The sequence below is a fragment of the Vulpes lagopus genome, chromosome 3, assembly GCF_018345385.1.
Source record: "Vulpes lagopus strain Blue_001 chromosome 3, ASM1834538v1, whole genome shotgun sequence".
In the NCBI taxonomy this organism is placed as follows: domain Eukaryota; kingdom Metazoa; phylum Chordata; class Mammalia; order Carnivora; family Canidae; genus Vulpes; species Vulpes lagopus.
In genome coordinates this window covers 66,886,777-66,907,348 of record NC_054826.1, presented here as the reverse complement: position 1 = coordinate 66,907,348, position 20,572 = coordinate 66,886,777, and the positions used below count along the sequence as shown (strand labels likewise).

General features: G+C 41.3%; 1 pseudogene; it reads left to right on the top strand.

The window, feature by feature from the left end:
* The first annotated feature begins 13,646 nt into the window (after positions 1-13,646).
* LOC121488087 lies at positions 13,647-14,170 on the top strand (annotated as a pseudogene).
* The last annotated feature ends 6,402 nt before the right edge of the window (positions 14,171-20,572 follow it).

Below are 20,572 nucleotides of genomic sequence, written 5' to 3'. Positions count from 1 at the left end.
TGTCGAATGCCCGAGTTACTGCTGCTGTCACCTTTACATAAAAATCACATGCAAATGACTAAAATAAATAAATAAATAAATAAATAAATAAATAAATAAATAAATAAAGTTTTCTGAGACTGTGGATTTAGTTCTGTAGTAGAGACAGGTGAGGTACAGGGAACAAGTTCTAGACTCAGCTTCGCTGGCAACTTTTGGACTCTTGCCAGTAGAGTGTGAATCCCTTGCTAGGTTAATTTGCTCAACCATAAAATCAAATGGAGGACTTGGGCCTTCTAACAATTCTTTAATGAGAGAGACAGAGCAAGCGAGCAAGCACAAGCAGGGGAGAAGGTCAGAGGGAGAGGGAGAAGCAGACTCCCTGCTAAGCAGGGAGCCCGATGTGGGGCTCCATCCCAAGATGTGGGACTTGATCCCAAGACCCTGGGATCACGAAGAAGAAACAAATCCTGTATCACTGGTCACTGCTCGTTTCACTAGACACTGGTCCACTTTCTATCTCTCTGGATGGCCCCGTGTGGGACATTTTATATTAATGGAATCATGTAAGAGGTGACCTTTGTGTCTGGCTTATTTCATGTAACATCATATTTTCAGGGTTCATCCAAGTTGTACCATGGATCGGTCTTTCATTCCTTTTCATGGCTGAATAACAGTCCCTTGGATGGAGATACCACATTTTGTTTATTCATTAATTGTGGCCGTTTGGGTGGTTTCCACTTTTAGGCTGTTATGAATAATGCTGCTGTGGACATTTGTGTATAAGTTTTTGTGTGGACTTGGGTTTTCATTTCTTTCTTTCTTTTTTTTTTAAGATTTTATTTATTTATTTATGAGAGACAAACAGAGAGAGGCAGAGACATAGGCAGAGGGAGAAGCAGGCTTCCTGCAGGGAGCCGATGTGGGACTCGATCCCAGGACCTGAGCTGAAGGCAGACGCTCAGCCACTGAGCCACCCAGGTGCCCCTTTCATTTCTCTTGGGTATATACCTAATCGTGCAATTGCTGGGTCACATGGAAATCCTATGTTTAACCATTTTCCTATGTGCTGCACCATTTTACTTTCCCACCAGCAGTGTAGGAGGGTTCTAACTTCTCCACATCGTTGCTTTTATTGGACTTTTTAATGACAGCCATTCTCGGGGATGTGAAGCGGCATCTCAGGGTGGTTTTCATTTGGATTTCCCCCGTGACTAATGATGGGGACCTCCTTTTCATTTGCTCATAGTTCATCTGTGTATGTTCTTCGGAGAAATGTCTATTCGAGCCCATTGCCAATTTTTGAATTGGGTTATCTGTCTTTTTGTGGTTGATTTATAATAGTTTTTATATATTTTGGATCAGAGACCCTTTTCCAATTTGCCAACATTTTCTCTTATTCTGAATTATCTTTTCACTCTCTTGAGGGTGTCCTTCGGAGCACGAAACTTTTTAAAATTTCATGTAGTCCAAAATATGTGTTTGTCCTTTTGTTGCTTGTATTTTTAATGTCATACACTCATACGCTGAGAGGTCTTTGCCTAACCCAAGATCATGAAGATTGACTCCCATACTTTCTTCCAAGAGTCTCATAGTTATACCTCTTGCATTTAGGTCTATGATGCATCTAGAGTTTATTTTTGTGTTTGGAAAAGGGTCCAACCTCATTCTTTTGCATGTGGGTATGGTTTTGATGTCTATTTTCCTAAGGTGACAAAATATTTACCCTTGAGAGAAAAGCTACACAGAATGCATGAGGAAGCTGTCGTTCCTGATTGCATCTACTACATAAACTACTACATAAACTCTACCTACTGTATTTTTTTTTCTACCTACTGTATTGACTACACACAAAAACCATAATCGGAGAGGTCCTTCAGCAAAACAGAGGTGTTTTGTGTGGACCTGTTGTGTGCTTACTCTGAAGATACCAAATGCAGTCACAGTGGCTTTCCCTTCATCCCATGATTATTCTTGGTCCCCTCTTCCTCTGGGGTTCTTGCTCACTGGCTAGATGTGTCACCATGGTGATGCTGTTTTCTCCTCAGCCTCATGGAAAGACCTGAGGAATCTTTCCTCTTTTTCCATTCTGTGGAGGACCGGCCCCCAGTTTTGTGCTTGGACAGATTTTTAACACTGAGCTCATATCTTCAGCAGTAATGGCTCTATTCGGATTTTCTGGCTTTTTTCTGGTATCACTTTGGCAAGTTACATTTTTCTAGGAACATTTCCAATCTGTGTGAAAGTTCACTGTTGTGGCCATGAAGTTATTTATAGTAGTCTCTGTTTCTTGCTCTTAGCAAAAATATCTTTGAATCTTAGCGATGCCCCCTTTTTGATCAGTTTTTTAAAAATCATTGTTTCTCTTTCTCTCTCTTTTTCTAGATCTTGCTAACGATTTTTCTCTTTTTATTATTTTTTTCCAAAGAACCTGCTCTTGGCTTTATTGATCCTCTTATTGAAGCATTATTTCCCACTTGACCAATTTCATTCTTATCTTTTCATTTCCTTCCTTTTCCCCTGTATTCTTTGGGCTCCTTCTATTTTTCTTTAACTAACTTTTTTTTGAAGATTTTATTTATTTTAAAGAGAGAGAGAGAGAGTGTGTGTGTGTGTGAACAGGGGATGGGAGAGAGGGAAAGAGAATCTGAAACAGACTCCATACTGAGTGTAGAGTCCACACAGGGTTGGATCCCACGACCGACTATGAGATCATAACCTGAAACAAAACCAAGAGTCAGGTGCTCAATCGCCTGAGCCTCCCAGGTGCCCCTTACTAACTTCTTGAGTTTAATCCTTAGCTCATTAATTTTCATTTTTCTTCTCTTTTAATGTAAACATTGAAGGCTCTACATTGCCCTAAAAATCTTTTAAACTGCCTCTCTCTAGTTTTGTAGGAAGCAGTTTCATTATTGCCTGGTTTCTTAACATTTTCCAAATGTCCTGATGATTTTTCTTTAACCTGTGAATTTCTTAAAAGTATGCTTTTTACATTTTCAAGAAAATGGAGTTTTAAATACTATCACTTGGTTAGTGATTTCTTTTTTATTTTTTTAGATTTTATTTATTTATTCATGACATAGAGAGAGAGAGAGAGAGAGAGAGAGGCAGAGGGAGAAGCAGGCTCCATGCAGGGAGCCCGACGTGGGACTCGATCCCGGTACTCCAGGATCATGTCCTGGGCTGAAGGCGGCACTAAACTGCTGGGCCACCAGGGCTGCCCATGGTTAGTGATTTCTAATGCAGTCATGCCATAGCAGGACATGTTATCTGGATGACAGCCGTTCTTTGATACTGGTTGAAATTTTTTCTGTGGTTTGTTTTTGTAAATGTTCCTGTGTGCTTGAGAAGAGTATCCGTTGGCTGACTTTTTGATGCAGGGTACTGTGTTCAAATCTACAGTCTCTTGGGCAGCCCGGGTGGCTCAGTGGTTTAGCGCCACCTTCAGCCCAGGGCCTGACCCTGGAGACCCGGGATCGAGTCCTGCGTTGGGCTCCCTGCATGGAGCCTGCTTCTCCCTCTGCCTGTGTCTCTGCCTCTCTTTCTCTTTCTCTCTCTCTCTCTGTCTATCATGAATAAATAAATAAAATATTAAAAAAACCCAAATCTACAGTTTCTTGATACATGACTAAGGAAATCATGTTCAAGTCTCCCACTGTGAAGACAGATTGTTCAAGACCTATGGATTTATTTCCTCCTGCAACGATAGTTCTGTCAACTTTGGCTTTATATTTTGAGGCTATTTTATTAAACAAATTTAGTATTGCTTTGTCTTCCTGGTGGATGAAATTCTTTAAACCTTTTTAATACCAAATAATGCTTTCTCCCCCAATATCAATTTAGTCTGATATTAATAAAGCTATTCCAACTTTCGTTTTTGATATAATTATTTTTAAATGTGGTAACATACACATAACATGAGGTTTACCATCTTACCTGTTTTTCGGTGTGCCAACCATCTTTGATTAGTACTTACGTGGACATCTTTTGTTTTACTTTTAAATTCCCTTTGTTTCTATGTTTTAGATGGGTGTCTGTTAAACACAATTAGTCAGATTTTGTGATGTCACCCAATCTGAATAGCTGGAAGTGTCACCCTGCATTAAATCCATTTATATTTACTGTTTTATGAGAATTTATTTCTACGATGATGTGTTTGATCACTGTCCTGCTTCCCATGCTCTCTCCTCTTTTTTTAGGATTTTATCTACTTATTTGAGAGACAGCATGCATGAGCAGAGAGAGGGGCAGAGGCAGAGGGAGAAGCTGATTCCCCGCTGAGCAGGGAACCTGACACGGGGCTCCATCCCAGGACCCTGAGATCATGACCGGAGCCCAAGGCAGATGCTCAACCTACTGAACCACCCAGGCACCGCTTTACCTGCTTTCTTTTAGATTGATCGAACTTTTAAAAAGTTACATTTTTTTCTCTATACTGGTTTACTCTTAGAGCCTTTCTGATTCTTTAGCGGTTGCCCATAAAAACACTAACATGCATTCTTAGCAAGGTCTAACGTTTCCCATTGTTTGCCTTTCCAGGGATTTCATGATCTCAGACTGCTGTTAACTAAAATCACCCTTTCTCATTTCAGGGTTATTGTTGTCAGGTACTTCAACAAGGTTTTGGCTCTTGCTTTTCCTGTACCAATTTAGTCATGGGTGCTATTACTAAGGACAGTCAACATTTGTTTATATTTATTCACGCATTTGTCAGTTTCTTTGCTGCTTATTTTTTCATTTCTGAGCCTCCTTGGATAGTTATTTTTTCTTAAGGTACACCCACTAGAAGCGTCTCTGGCAGCACACGCTCTCAGTTTCTGTTTGCTTGAAATGTCTTTATTTCACCCTTAGTTTTGAATCGTAGTTTCAGCGAGTTGACACTTTGAAGTCCCTCTTGGTTGACACCTCTCAACACTTTGAGGTCGTTTCTCTGTTCCTGGCTTTGATCGTTGCTGTTGTTTAACTGCTATTCCCGTATAGAGAATTCATCTTTTTTGAGGGAGGAGAGATTGTTTGTTTCTAAGATCTTTTCATTTTTGATACTGGAAATCTTACTCCAAAGTATGTATCTAGATCTTAATTTCTTTTTAACTTATCCTCTTTGGGATTTATTCTTCCTGAATCTGAGGATTTGCATCTTTCACCATTCTGGAAAGCATCTTGGCCATCATCCTTGAATAAATCCCAACTTCCAGGCTCTCTCTAGTTTTGCCTTGTGGAATGCCCATCAGAAATGCAAAAGACACCCCCACTCTCTCCTTGTCTCTTATACTCTTTTTCTTGTTTTCTGCCTTTTGTGTCTCTGTACTATGTGCTCATTGGTTTTCTCTACTTCTTCCTTCCAGTTCCCTGATGTTTGCTTTCTCTGTGTCTAATCTGCTATGTAATCCACCCATTGGGTTTTTAGATGAGAATCATACGTATCCCAAGATGCAAAAATAAAAACAATATAAAAACATATTTAGTGAATAACCTCACTCCTGCCTCATTCTAGCCTACCTCCATGGGTGCTACTTTTTTTCTTTTTTAGTTTCTTTGGTGTGTTCTCAGAGTTTCCCCCCGGCTCCATAAATGTAAGCAAATACTAGTAAAAACGTTTTCTTATTTTCTTCCTTCCTCACATAAAAGGAAGCATTTATACATCTTGCTTTGTGCTTTTATTTTGTTTTAAAATAGTATACTTTGGAGATCTTTCCTTATCAACATTAGAGAGTTTCCTCATTCTCTTATTTGTTAATGGTTGCCTAGTATTTCATTACATAGATGAAACATAATTAATTTGGACAGCCTCCTATTGATGGCCATTTGAGTTATTTACAGTCTTGCTCTTACAAATAATGTTGCAGTTGAATAACCTATACATAACTCATTTGCTGAATCAGAACATTATGAGTATTTAATTTTGTTGTGTATAACACATATAAAACTATACACACACAGGGGCACCTGGGTGGCTTAGTCAGTTAAGTGTCTAACTCTTGACACTTATTTTTAAATGTGGTCATCTCAGGTCATGAGTTCAAGCCCCATGTTGGGCTCCACACTGGGTGCAGAGCCTACATTTAAAAAAATATATATATATGTACACACACAACTTACATATATACACACACATATATATGCATGTCTATACATACTTTACACACACACACACACACACACACACACACACACACACATTCTCCATAGGGTTGGTATTCAGTTTTCACCCTACCAGCAATGCATGAGTGAGTTGGTTTTCCCTCAGTCTTACCTATAGAATGTGTGGTCTTCCAGATTTTTCTTTAGTTAATTTTTACTTTCAATGGCTTATTTTTTATTTATAAGATCTCTGTTTCATTCTGTTCCAAATTTGTGATTATGTTTTCATTCTGTTCCAAATTTTGTGATTATACTTTGTGACTATATTCCTTAAAAGTTTTTAAAACATTCAAATATACTTACTTCAAGTTTTACATCTAGGCATGGGAGAATAATAAGACTTTGGTGCATCTGATTATTTATCTTGTTATATCAATGGACTCTCACCTCACCCCTTGCTGACTTATATTGTGAGTGTTTTGCTTGTAGTTTAGACTGTGTGCTCATACTTGGCTGCATTTTTTTTTTTTAGTTTTTATTTATTTATTCATGAGAGACACAGAGAGAGGCAGAGACACAGGGAGAGAGAGAAAAGCAGGCTCCCCCCAGGGAGCCTGGTGCGGGACTCCATCTCAGGACCCCAGGATCATGACCTGAGCCAAAGGCAGACGCTCAACCACTGAGCCACCCAGGCGTCCCTTGGCTGCTCTTTATCTGTGGAAATCCTGCAAAGCCTGGGCTAAGAATATTCTTTCAAAGTAGGCTTGCACTTGCTCTTGTGAGGCACCTCCCAGTTTTACCCACCCACCTAGTTATGTTCATTTGTTGGCTTGGCATATTTTGCCCCATACCAGTAGTGTAAATTTGGATCACGAATGTTGAGAAGGTAGGTCTGTGGTTATTAGGTTTTAGGAGAGACTCTGTTCTTTTACTCAGATTTAAGACTGAGACAAACAAGTGTCTTTCTTGATTCCCTTTCCTAGTAAATAGATCCTTTTTCTAGTCTATGCTTTCATTGACATTATTAGCCTACGGAGAATTTATTTAAGTTTTATGTGGGATGATCTCAGCTCCCATTCCCCTCTCCCTTCCCCAAGACATGATTGCCTTCTAGTTCATTGTACGTCATTATAACTCGGATCTGGTTTTCCTGGTTTGGAATGTGCCTCAGGGCATCCACAGCTGGTCTCCCTGCTTTTCTCTCTTGTTCATACTTCTTCAGTTTTGACTCCTTGGGCTATCTATTACTTATTTTCAATCTCATCTATGCTTTCTGATACATGTCATTCTATTTAATTCAGCCTTTCTAGATGTTTTTGCAGCAGGATAGATTTTAAGAATTTGTGATTTGATCTCACAAATATTATTTACTCAATAAATATTTCATTCAATAGCATTGAATGAAATAGCATTGAATAATATAAATATTGGTTGATTGCCTACTATGTGCTAGACTATTCTATTCTATTCTATTCTATTCTTTCTATTCTATTCTATTCTTTCTATTCTTCTATTCTATTTCATTCCAAAAGATTCAAAAGACTGGTAAGGATAGTAACCACCAGTTAATTCACACACTGTTAGATGAAGGGGAAATTTTTTCCTGTTTTAACAAAGAAGTCTAAACCCATGGTAGATGATGGCTATGACTAGATTTGTGGTAGCTACATACTGACAACCTTTTTTTTTTTTTTTTAAAGATTTTATTTATTTATTCGTGAGATACAGAGAGAGAGGCAGAGACATAGGCAGAGGGAGAAGCAGGCTCTTCATAGGAAGCTTGATGTGGGACTCGATCCCCAGACCGGGATCACCCCCTGAGCTGAAGGTAGATGCTCAACTGCTGAGTCACCCAGGCATGCCCTGACAACATTTTTTAAAAAAGATTTATTTATTTGAGAGAGTGAAAGAGCATGTACAAGCAATTTATTTTATTATCTTATTTTATTTTATTTTTATTTAGATGAGGAGAAGAGCAGATGGAGAGAATTTTAAGCAGACTCCCTACTGAGCATGGAGCCCCATGCTGAGCTTGATCTCATGACCCTGAGATCAGAACCTGAGCGAAAATCAAGAGTCGGTTGCTTAACTGACTGCACCACCCAGGTGCTCCTGACATTTTTTTTTTTAATATTCATGAGACACAGAGAGAGAGAGAGAGAGAGAGAGAGAGAGAGGCAGAGACACAGGCAGAGGGAGAAGCAGGCCCCATGCAGGGATCCCTATGTGGGACTTGATCCCGGGACTCCAGGATCATGCCTTGAGCCGAAGGCAGATGCTCAACTGCTGAGCCACCCAGGCGTCCCTCCTGACAACATTTTTATGTGAGATCGATCCAACCTAAGTGGCACTAAAAGGGCATTGGTATTCCCTTGGTTTGCAGTTTATCCCACCTTGTTAATCTCTATTGATTAATAAAACAAGACTCTAGATTGCTAACGTACATATCATGGAAATGAGTAGTAGAAGTAGTCTCTCACTTTTTTATTTATGAGTGAGAGACAGAGACAGAGAGAGGCAGAGACATAGGCAGAGGGAGAAGCAGGCTCTTCATAGGAAGCTTGATGTGGGACTTGATCCTGGAACTCCAGGATCACACTCTGAGTTGAAGGCAGAAGCTCAATCGCTGAGCCACCCAGGTGTCCCTCTCACTTTTTAAAATCAATGAAAATAATGAGGTTGCTATAAGGAGAGCCTACTATGGAAATCTCCCAGAATGCTGGCACTTGTAGAAACTGGAAAGACATCAGGCTCCTCAGTCTCTCCTTTTGTCCGTTCTGTATTTTTCTTTCAGATGACGTAGTCTTCATCTCCTTTCTTTTCTTTGCTCCATTCTTCACTTTCATCAGGCTGCCTTCTTGGCTCCAGCCATCTGCTTCAATGGTCTTGTCATGGCTGTTGAAAAAATGGCAGCCCAGCCTTTGCAAATGGCTCCCACAGCTTACCCTCTTGATTTTGTATGGCACAGACTTTCTAGCTCACAAAGACTATCACATACATTATTTGGCTATGCCTAACAATGTTGTGGCATTAAGCAGAATGTCATTATCCCTCTAATTATTTTTTTAATGGGAAAACAGAGAACCAGCAAGAAGAAGTACTTGCCCAACATTACATAGCCAACAAGTGGCAGAGCAGGGACCAAACCCTAGTTTTTTGGCTCAAGGCCAGTGCTTTCTCAGGAGTCCAGCTCACATACAGCTGCCTAGTAAATCCACATCCAAGTGAAATTCCAATGTCTGGAAAAATTGGATTTCTAACTCATCAGCAAGCTTTCAATTTTCTGATATTTCTATTAAAGAACAGTAGGTCTGGGACTTTTCTGTGAAAGTGGTGGTCCCTCAGATTATAGAATTTAGAAAATTGGTGTGGCTTTTGTGAATGTTCTCAGGGCTGTGCCTGGCCATGTCTGGGAGTTTTGTGATGAGTTAATAGTGGCCAAGGGTTTGTGAAAACATAAATATCTCACCGAGCTCAAACCTGAATGGAAAAAAGAAAAAAAGAAATTCTGAGTAAGAGTCTGACTAATGACTCTTTGGAAGAAATTGAACAGTGTCTGAGACTTTTCCATCTGACTTTCAGCTAGAAAAGTTTCTTCCTAAAACCCCAGATCCCTGTGCATTTAAGCAACACAATGTACTGTGAGCATTCTATTGTACCTCATTGATGAAATCTTTGCTCCACACCTACTGTGTGCTGGGTGCTGCTAGGAACTGATGATTACAGAGAGAGTGTAAAGGCATATAAGCCAGGACTCCATCCTTCCTGGAGACTATAATCCAGAGCTGTAGAACCATGATCAAGCTTATAGTCTCAGGAGCCAGACTGCCTGGTCAAAATACCTGCTTTTATCACAACCAACAATGTTGGGGTAAGTATCTAATCTCTTTCAACCTCAGTGTCCATATATGTAAAATAAGGCCATTAATTATATCTACCCAGTTATACCTATAATCAGGGTGCTGATTAAGAAGTAATATATGTAAAGGGCTTGGCATAGAACAAAAAATCTAGATAAAAGTTAGGTCATTGATATAAAATCTTAGAGCAGTTTTAGTATGTGTGGTTTAGAAATGAGGAGCTACGGTAGTCCAGAGTTTTTGGTTGGGTGTAGTTAGCCTACTCATATAACCAGAATGGGAAGCTCTTGAAGGCTTGGCAGGGGACAGAGATTGTGCAGAGATCTTTCAGGGGAAGGAATAGTAGGAGCAGAGGTATGGAGGCAAGAAAGAGAGCCACATCAAGGAAATAGCTTGCGTTTAGGGGTAGGACTAGTATGTATAGTACAAGGAGGTAGGCATTAATAATTATAACTATTATAAATATTCCATGCCTAATACTATTTGCCAGGCACCTTGGGAAGTGCTTTATTATGTAAATTATGATGTAAATTAATTCTCCCAAGAGCACGTGACATCTCCCTGTGATAGTTGAAACTCATCAGCCAAATATCTCTTGTAGGGCAAAGCCCTATGCTGAAGAAAAATGGCTGGAAGTAAACAACAGGATGGTGTAGTAGGGAGAAGATCCAGATAAAGCAGGGGACCCCAGTTTCTGTGAACACCTGTGTGTACAACGCACATATACATACACACATAGTAGGGAAGGGTAACAGAGCAAGCAGTTCTCGAACTCCTCTGAAACCAGTTTCAAAGACATTTTCCAGTACAACAGAAGATGGAGCCCTAGAGTCATGAATCTTGGCCAAGAAATCCTCTCCCATTTTCCTCACGTAGGAGTACAGGGAAGCATATCTTACTTAAACATGGGCAACAGAATTGGGATTGCAGAGAAGGAAACCAGCTCCATTCAGTGTCTTATAAGAAGAGATATTAATGAGCATAATAACAGGCCATCAGACTATGAAAGCCTCTAGAGAGATTTGCCCACAAAACAAATGAAAATTTTAATTTAATATTTTAAAACAAGCTAAAAGAATTTTTTAATGACTAAAGCTATGAAATTAAAGCTTCACTCAGGATTATAAAAATTTGTGAATGAGGTGATGGCACAAAAGGAAGACTTGAAAAGAACTCATGTAGAGTTAACAAAAACAACTTTTCTAAAAGGAAAAACCATTTCAGAAATGAAAAAAATGAGTGAATATAAGAGTGAACAAATAACACAAATAATGTCATAAGAGAAATAGATAAAAAGGAAGAAAATAAAAAAGAAATAAAAATAAATAGGGAAGTGAAAAAGAAAAGATATTGGAGAAAGTGATAGATATGGAAGACAGAGCAGATCCAACTCTTATGTAAAAGAGAACCTAAAGAAGAAAACTCAAGCAGTGGGACAGAGTAAATACACTATTGCAGTGAAAGACTTTATTCCCTCCTTCTCTCTATAACTAAGTAGACAACAATAAAATTGGTATTGATGTAGACTATTTGAACAGCACGATTGATAAGCTTGGCCCAATTGATGTGCACTGCATCCATGTGCTAAAGAAATACACCTTCTTTTCCAGTGCACATTAAATATTTTTCTAAATTGGCTGTATCCTGGGCCTTAAAATAAGTCTTAAAAATGAATTCAATTTCAATAGGTTGAAATTTTACAGAGAATATTCTATAACTCAGTGGATTAAACTAAAATCAATTCTATGAACAAAAAAATAAAAGAAAATCCCCAAATGTTTGGGAATTAAATTCTTTCAAAATAACCCTAAGTCAGGGAATAAATTGAAAAATACTTTCAACTGAATGATAATAAAAACAGGATATACCAAAATATGTGGGATGTGACTAACATAATGTTTAGAGGAAAATTTATAGTCATAAATGCATACATCAAAAGAAGAAAGACTTACTATCAATAATCAAAATAACTATCTCCAGGTGCTAAAAAGGACAACAGATTAAAACAAAACAGTGTGAGAAGGAAATAATGAAGAGAAGAAATTAATGAAACAGAAAGCTAATATACAATAAAGGAAACCAATAGCCATAGCTTGCTTTTTAAATGATAAATAAAATTTATGAGCCCTTAGGAATACTGATATAGACAAAGAGAAGGAAAAGACAAAAGTGACAATATCAGGAATGAAAAAAAAGTACTATTAGAACACAGCCTACATACATAAAAAAGATAAGAAGTTATGAATAATTTTATACCAATAAATTTGACAATTTTGATAAAATCAATACATTTCCTTAAAGCAATAGCTTACCAAAATTTACATGGAAAGAAATAAAATGTCTGAATAATCCCAAATCTAGAAAAAAAGTTTTTTCTTTTTTTGATCCTGTATAAAATATTGTCTTTATATAGAAATCAACTGATTTATTCAGGGTCACTGTCTCCAATGTGATGTCTTCCTGAGACATTTTTAAGAATAATTTGGATTATAAGTCAATTTAACTGTACACTGGCTATAAAACCGTTTCTCTCTCTCTTTTTTTTAAATTAAGATATGCATACCATCAAAGTCACTTATTTATTTATTTATTTATTTATTTATTTATTTATTTATTGACTTTATTCATTTATTCATGAGTACAGAGAGAGAGAGAGAGGCAGAGACACAGGCAGAGGGGAAGCAGGCTCCATGCAGGGAGCCCAATGCGGAACTTGATCCCAGGACTCCAGGATCATGCCCTGGGCCAAAGGTAGGCACCAAACCACTGAGCCACCCAGGGATCCCCAGGTCACTCTTTTAAAGTTTAAATTTTGTAGCCTTAAATACATGCACAATGTTGTGCAACCATCACCACTATCTACTATCAAAACGTTTTCATTACTCCAGAAAGAAATCTCCTATCTATTAGCAGTCATTCTACATTCTCTCCTCCCCTCCCTGTACCTGTCCCTGGCAACAATTAATCTGCTTTCCTTATCTATAGATTTGCCTATTCTGGGAATTTCATGCAAATGGAACCATAGGACAAGTATATGTGTTCTTGTGTGTCTGGGTGTATTCAATTAGCATAAGGCTTTCAAAGTTTGTCCATATTGTAGCATTTATTAGTACTTTATTCTTTTTATGTCTGAATAGTATTCCATTGTATAGTTATACCAGATTTTGTTTATTTAATGATCAATTGATGGATTGTTCCCACTTTTTGACTATTATGAACAAGGGAGCTATCAGCATTCATGTATATGTTTTTGTGTGGATCTACATTTTCATTTCTCTTGGGTATATACCTAGGTGTGGAATTGCTGGGTCATATGGTAACTCTGGGTTTAACTATTTGAGAAACTTCCAAACCATTTTCCAAAGTAGCTGCACCATTTTATATTCCCACCAACAGTGTATGAGGGTTCCAATTTCTCTACGACCTAGTTAACACTTGTAGTTGTCATTTTGATTATACCATCCTAGTGCATGTGAAGGGGTATCTCGTGGTGGTTTTGATTGGCATTTTCCTAATGATGTTGATCATCTTTTCATGTGCTTACTGGTCATTGTGTGTACTTTCTTTGGAGAAATGTATATTTAAATACCTTGTTCATTTAAAAAGTTTTAAGTTACTTTTCTTATTGTTGAGCTGTAAAAGTTGTTTATATATTCTGGATTTTAGATCCTTTTCAAGTTATAAAAAGCAGCTCTCCCCAGAACGGCCATGCAGGAGGAGGCCACAATGGCCGATGAGATTGCCAAGGCTCAGGCTGCCACGGCCTGGAGGTGATACGATCTTCGGAAAGATCATCCGCAAGGAAATCCCAGCCAAAATCATTTTTGAGGATGACCAGTGTCTTGCTTTCCATGACATTTCCCCTCAAGCACCAGCTCATTTTCTGGTGATACCCAAGAAACATATATCCCAGATCTCTGTAGCAGAAGATGATGATGAAAGTCTTCTTGGACATTTAATGATTGTTGACAAGAAATGTGCTGCTGATCTGGGCCTGAAGAAAGGTTATTGAATGGTGGTGAATGAAGGTTCAGATGGGGGACAGTCTGTCTATCATGTTCATCTCCATGTTCTTGGAGGCCGGCAGATGAATTGGCCTCCTGGTTAAGCATGTTTAGGGATAATTTTCCCTTCTCTAGGTAATGATCAATATTTCTAAGTTCCAGTATGTTAAACAGTATACTTACTTTTGCTTGTGTATGGATAGATTGAGGAAGTAATTTTTAAAACCCATACATAATAAAAGACAATGTTGCATGGTTAAAAAAAGTATATAAAAAGCATTTGATACAATTTAATACCCATTCATGATAAAAACTCTTAATAATCTAAAAATAGATGAGAACTGCAGCTGACATCATACTTAATGGTGGCATAATAAAAGCTTTTCCTTGGAAAATGGGAACAAGACAAGTGTGCTTCCTTTCGTCAACTTTATTCAACATTGTATTGGAGGTTGTGGTTAGTTAGGAGGTTGTAGTTAGTACAACAAGTAAACAAAGGAAATAAAGGCATATGAATGGAAAGTAAGAAATAAAATGATCACTTTATGAAGATGACATATTGAGTACATTGAAAATTAAAAAGAATCTAATAATAAACAATTAAATTAACAATAAATTAGTAATGTCCCTAGATTCCAAGTCAGTGTGCCAGCAATGATTATAAAATAAAATTTAAAATCTTCAAAACAGTACTGAGGTAAATATCGTCATGGAGGGATATACCATGTTCATGAATTAGGAGAGTCAAAGTTGTAGAGAAGTCATTGCTCCCCAATATGATCAATAGATATAATGCAATTCCATAAAATCCTGTTTTAATATGGAACTTTATAGGTCAATTCTAAAATTTATATGGAAATGCAAAAGGCCAAGGATAGTCAAGAATACATAGAAGAAGAATAAAGCTGGAATGGAGAACTTTTACCACCAAATATAAAGCCTTATTTTAATGCTCTAGTAATTCAGTCAGTATGATGTTGGCATACATATAGAAAAATAGACCAATGGATGACAGAATAGGGTCCAGAAACAGACACACATTTATGGTCACCAGATTTCTGAGAAATGTGCCACTGAAATACAATGAAAGAATGTTCTTTTCAATAAATGGTATGTGAAATTTGAGTACCCATATTGGAAAAACATGCATGTTGAACCTTCTTGGACTTCATGTAAAAGTAAATTCTAGATGGATATAGAACCAAATGAAAAAAAAAAAGTAAAACTTCTAAAAGATAACATGAGAAATCATCTTTAAGACCTCGGTGAGGTGAAGATTTATTAAGTAAGATTTTAAAAGGGCTTATTAAAGGAAAAATGGATAATTTAGAGTTTATGAAAATGAAGAATTTCTGTTCATGAAAAGATATGGATAAAGCAAAGAGGATAAGCCACAGAGCAGGAAAAAACTTTTTTTTTTTTTTTTTTTTTAATTAAGTAGGTTCCAAGCCCAGCATGGAGCTCAACGTGGGGCTTGGATTCACAACCCTGAGATCAAGACCTGAGCTGAGGTCAAGAGTCAGATGCCTAACTGACTGAACCACCCAGGCACCCCAGATGAAACCATTTTTAATAGACATGTCCAACAAAGGATTAATATCTAAAATATAAAAAAATTAAAATCTAGAATATAAATAAGCTTCTACTAATCCATAAGAAAAAGACAGACAACCCATGGTCAAACCATTGACACAAGTGTTTAGTAGTATTTTTTAAAGATAAACATACATATATCCTATGGTCAGGTAATCCCAAACCTGGGCATATGCCCCCCAGGAATGATTGCTACGCCCAATTAAAGCTGTGTACGAGAATGGTCATAGTAGTGCTATTTCTAACAGCCCAAATGGAAACCACTAAAATGTCCATTTATAATAGGATGGGTGAATAAATGGTAGTATTTTTCATGCTGTGGAATTCTACACTGCAAAACAAAAAGCCAACAAAGAGTACACGGAACAATTATGAATGAATCTTGCATGTAAAATGTTGAATGAAGGAAACCAGGCACAACAGAATGTAAATTGTATGATTCCATGTATATGAAGTTCGAAATAGGGAAAACTAATCTATGGCAGCAGAGGGCAGAATGGTGGTCATTTTGTGAAGCTTTAGGGATCGGGTGACTACGTGGTGGGGCTTCTAGACAGCGCCCAGTTCTTTATTTCTTGGTCTAGGAGGTACTTATATGAGTTAGATGTGTCTATTTCTTATATTTCTTGAGCACGTGCTCTTTGTACACTTTTCAGTATATATGTTACACTTCAAAAAAATTTACTTTCTTTAAAGAGATCTTATATTTTAAAGATATATACTGAACTATTTATAATTTGCCTCAATATAATCCAGTGAGGATGCACTGTGTGTGCATGTGTGTGTGTGTGTGTGTAGGGGAGTGGGGAGTGTATGAATGAAGCAGATTAGCTACAAGTTAATTATTAAAGATGGCTTATGGGTACATGGAGGCTTATTATACTCTTTGCTTTCGTATATATTTGAAATTTTTCACCCCCAAAGTTAAAAGATAAAAGTAAAAAGCCCCAAACACTAGAGTTTGGCAAGGGACTTGATGGAGATGTAATTTGCATATCCATTCACCTTGGAGAGGAGGGGAAGTCACTGGAAGTCCTATTTGCAGAAGGCCCCAGAATCCTACTGGGCAAATGCATTTTGAGGATGGGAATTAAGTCCCTGGCACACAGGGGCTGGAGATTTATGTGCAAAAGGGGTTGAAAATCAATCCTATCCCAGTAAGATGCTCAGTAAATTGCCCAGGAGTCAGAAAACTCAGAGGACAAGACCTCTAGCTACTAGGAGTCAGTGTTCTGGTAATTTCACCATCAAGCCTCTCTTCTGACTGCGCTTGCCCCAGAGTCAGCTCACCAATCCCTGTGGCTTCTGCTGCCACCCCAAGGCTGATGATTCTCAGATCTCTCCTTGCCTCAGAGTGCCAGGCTTGGGTGCTCACTGCAGGCGGGGGGTGGGGGGTGGGGGAGTGGGTTCCCTTGGTTGTCCCAGAAACTTCACATTCACCTTGTTCCAAAGGAGCTCTATCCTCTCCCTTCTGAACTTCCCTTCTCCATTTCAGGGGATGCTTCCCACCGGCCCCCAGTCACCAAGGCAAAATGCAGTGGGGTCATCTTTATGTGCTCCCTCCCCCTCCTCCTGGCCTCTCCCCTGACTACTAGGAACTGTCTAGTATAGTCACCCAGCTTCTTCTCAGAGAGTCTGCCCTTTCCTAAACCTGCAGCTGGCACCCGGGGCCAGACCTCCCCATCTCTCCCAGGGCCTGTACACAGCCCCTGTCCAACCACCGCCCATGCCTCCGTGTCACCTAATGGATAAATGTCCAATTTGGGAAGGGCACCAATTAGGAGTCATGCATCTACAGGGTGCAGAATCTTGGAGGCAGGAGAGCTGGCAGTGAGGGGAGGGTGCATACTGTAGATATTGGGGGATAAAAGGTTAAATCAAAAACGACTGTTTGGAGCATCTACTGGGAGCAGACACCACATTGAGCGCTTCACCTGCCCTCCCCAGCCACCCAGCAGGCCTCACCCCCGTGCCTGACAACCTGTGGAAGTGATACGCCACCAAGTTTGTGTTGAAGTTGTACCGGTCCTGGCACATCTTTGGGGCTTTGACATTGGCTGCCTTGGAGTGGGGGCCCGCCACGGCCACAGTCAGGTTGACCCCTGGCACCTGGACATGTCCATCCCTACCTGCCAGTCATGATGGGTGTTGTCCGCCAAATACTGGGGACACTTCCTCACAAGAGCTGGATGTGCCCCTGGCGAGGTAATGCTGGTGGCTGGGGAGTGCCAGGGGCAGGTGCTGAAGGGCACCCTGCTGCAGGGCATTGTGGCAGGGGACACAAGGGCCATCAGGCTGCAGGAAGTGCTGTGTGTCCCCGAGGAAGGAGCCCAAGCCCTGGTGGCTGGTCACATCCTTGCTGTCCCCCTCCAGCCAGGAGCCAGGCAGGAGGGCAGCAGCCGGAGGAAGATGCCTAAGAGAAGCACGAGGGAGGCCATGGAGCTGCAGAGATGGAGCGGGGGACACTTGTGTACATGGAGTGAAGCACGCACAAGAAGGGAGGGTAAGAAATAGTTCTCCTTCTCACCTTCTTCCTCACCTCAACGTCCCTGCTACAGACTCAGCCACACCCAGCCCTCTTTCTAGCACCTCCACCTCCTGTGTGGGGAGGTCTCCTAGGCAACGGTGCAGCCGGGATGGGGTGCAGAGCAGGAGCTGAGAGTGGCTCCACTGAGGGAGCTCGGGGGTGCTCCGGAAGGGAATAGGCCCCGTTCTGAAGCCAGTGGGTCTTGGCCACAAGTGTGTGACCAACCACTCCAGGGTGCCCAGGACAGGGATTGTCAATGCCCAAACCGGAGAAGCCCGGGCAAGCGTGGACAAGCTGGTGACCCCCGCCATGTACCCAGCCCTGTACCCAGCTGGTGCTTAACCTGATCTGTGAGAAGTAGGACAGAGGCCCTCTAGATGCTGCAGAGCCACCTGGCTCTGGCCCCACTGTGGCACCTGCCTCCGTGGGAACTTGGGCGCTCTGCTGAATGGGTTCCAGCTCTGGATCTGTGAAACCGTGGGCCAGAGCCTCCATTTCCACACCTGTAAATAGGAGTATTGATCCCCACCTGCCCGACAAATCACGTGGGGTCATTGTGAGCGTGAGAGAGCCTGGTGGGGCCCTCTGATGGACGGCTGCACACGTTGTTGTCATCTTCTCACTTTGGTGAAGTACCCCAGAGGGACCCCAGACAACTGAGTCCAGCCGGTGGTTGCCGTGTACTTCCACCGTTGTGGCATCATGTACTAGCTCCTGCTTCCAGGCCTTTCTGACAGAGGCATGTGTATGAGCCACTTAATCATGGTCAGCGCCCTTTCACCTGTTCACATTTGAGACACAGAATCCACAGAGCCCCCAGATCTGGGTGCCTTCATTTAGAATAATAATACTGAAGGCTAATAATAATACAAAGCTGATATTCGTTGAGTCCTTATTATATGCCAGGCATCTGCTAAGTACCTTGCATCTAGGCGTCCTCACCACGGTCCCATAAACCAGCTCTGTGATTTTTCCTATTTTACATATGGGAAAACTGAGGCTCAATGGGGTCGTTCTGCAAGTCACGAGCTGGTAAGTGGCAAGCCAGCATTACGGACTTTCCTGAAGCCCTTCTGGATTGTGCATTTGACAGGGACAAGCCAGGGACAGTGGGTGAAATCCCGTCGGCAAGGTGTCAAGCACCCAAGGTGGAGGGTGCCAGGCTGCTTGAGGCAGGAGAGAAGAGGTGGAAGGAAGGAGGTGGGGTTGGTGGATTGGGCAGCCCCAGTGGGTGCGGGCATCCCGGGGGGCAGGTTAGGGCAGCCGGTTGGAATACCAGAGCTTACGTTCTCTTGCAGTGTGATCTTGGCCGGTCCACCTCCACTTTCTGCCATTAGTTTTCCCACCAGAACAATCGTTGGGAACCTGGTGGTCATCATTCCTGGTGCTGCTACTTCATGATAGCTTAGCACTTCCCGTGGATTGGAAGGTTACTCTTTATCTCTCATGAGTAGTCATCTTTATCTCTCTTTTAATTTTACATGGAAGGAAAGCGAGGCACTGGAGAGGTGATGTGACTTGCACCAGGTCTGAGGCAGCACTGGGCTTGAGCCTGGGCCAGTCTGGTGCTGGGGCCCGAGGCTGTAATCTCTGGGATAAATCCAAGGAGCCCTCAAGTTCCTACCAGCAGGATGAGCTCCGGAGTCCCCAGGGGCCTTCTCTTTTGCTAGGACCAGGAAAGTCATGTGGGTGAAGCAGGGAAGGAAGTCCCAAGGGGAGGGGTCCTTCGGGAGTGCACACAAACGGGTCATCTAAGTCAGAGGTTGGGCTCCTGGGGCCCCCTTAACAGTTCGATGCCCCTTCTGTGGCCTCCTTCCCCCTCTCGGACCCCAGGTACCTGGTGCTCCCACCAGCCTTCCCCTGGATGTATCAGACTGTGCTTCTCGATGCTCTGGTCTGAGACGAGGCTCAGCCAAGGGAGAACGGGATGTAGCTCCCACTGCTCTTGCACATAAGGAGATGGGGGGCCTCTCTGCTCAGCTCACAGGCTTGCGTCCCTTCCATAGAATCTGTTGGGACATGATTCTAAGGAGTCTCTGCTTGTCTCCTAAATAGCTCTGGTTCTGGACTACTTTTTTGAGGGCATAGCAGATGGCCCTGGCAGGTAGTGATCTTGCCTCTCTCCAGGGCAGGGCCGTTTGCTAGCATATATGCCCTTATAAGATGGGCATTTCCTAAACTTGGGGTTCCTCCCCTGTGATGCATATGCACTGCGGGCCCAGCAGCCACCTGGGCCCACCTCCAACCGGGCCCCGCGGGACTTGGCGTGAGCGAACAAGAATCTCCCGCTGCCCTCTGTGCTGTGAACAACTCAGTCCTTGGCCTCTGACCCAGGCGTTTAGTGTCTTCCTCTGGGAACCAGGGCGAGCCTACAAGGAGGGTAACATCTCCCACCTGCACGGCTCTTTACAGTTCTGGTGATGAGGTTGGGTGCAGCACAGTCATGGCTTTCTGGAAGTGGGAAGAGCAAGAGCCCTGTGGGGGCCACGATGAGGGATAGAAGAACCCCATGGATGGTGTCACCCAAG